Source organism: Theobroma umbraticum, unplaced genomic scaffold (assembly GCF_002168275.2).
Source record: "Theobroma umbraticum cultivar Fairchild unplaced genomic scaffold, ASM216827v3 scaffold_51.0, whole genome shotgun sequence".
Lineage (NCBI taxonomy): Eukaryota > Viridiplantae > Streptophyta > Magnoliopsida > Malvales > Malvaceae > Theobroma > Theobroma umbraticum.
This window is the reverse complement of record NW_018397260.1, coordinates 1,050,603-1,051,690: the sequence shown is the minus strand read 5'-3', so window position 1 is coordinate 1,051,690 and position 1,088 is coordinate 1,050,603.

Sequence of the window (1,088 nt, the reverse complement as noted above, 5' to 3'; positions counted from 1 at the left end):
TTAGTAAATTTAATATGAAATCGCTAAACAAATTTAGGATACTTTAGAAATAACTTATGAGGGAACAAATCAAGGAAAGGAATCCAAGATAAGACTTCTCATACATGCTTATGAGCTATTTAAGATGCAAGAAAATGAGACCATAGATCTTATGTATGAGAGATTCACTCACATAGTTTGAGGATTAAAAGGCTTAGGAAAAGATTTCCCAAATGCCCAACTTGTTTAAAAGATACTTTATAGTCATCCCAAATTGTGGAGACCAAAAGTGATGACTATAAAGGAAGCATGAAACCTAAATAACTTCAAACTAGAGGAACTTATAAGATCCTTACTTACATATGAGATGACAATAATGTAGGCTCCATTAGTTTTTGATAATAATAAAATATTCCCATTTATCCATGTCTAACTTTTCTACTTGAGTGTGCATGACAAATATATTTAATAATTAGTTGACCATTCAAAAGACTATCAAAACTAACAAGAATAAGGAGCTAGAAGTAAGCAATGAAGTGAGAAGCCTTTAAGTTGAATAATCAAGGGAGTTGGTTGGATAAAACTCAAAAAAGAAGTTGACGGGTTCAAGCAAATCGTGAAACAGAGAGTACTTAGTCGACTAAGAGACAGAGTTAGTCGACTAAGAACTTACTACCAGAAACTGGGTTCAGAGACAGAAACTACTTAATCGACCAAGAAAGTTTGTCAATCAACTAAGAGGGTACTACCGAAAATGCTCATAGACAGAGCCTATTGCTAGAAACTGAGTTCAGAGACAGAAACAACTTAGTCGACTAAGTGATATCGATTAGTCGACTAAGAGCATTCTATTTGGTAGTTTAAACTTACGCTAAAAGATAAAGTAGCGGGCAGAATTGCTCCCAAACTGTTTTCAACGGTCAAAATCTGTCTAGCTGCCATCAAAGTTGATTTTTCAAGTATAAAAACACCTCCCAACAACCAAAACTTAGATTTGAAGGCTTTCAAGATCAAAAACAGCTCAAAAACCTCAAGAACACTCTGTATATTTTCTGCACTTCATTCCAATCTTTGTAACAGAGTTAAGAACTTCATCTTGTACCATCAGA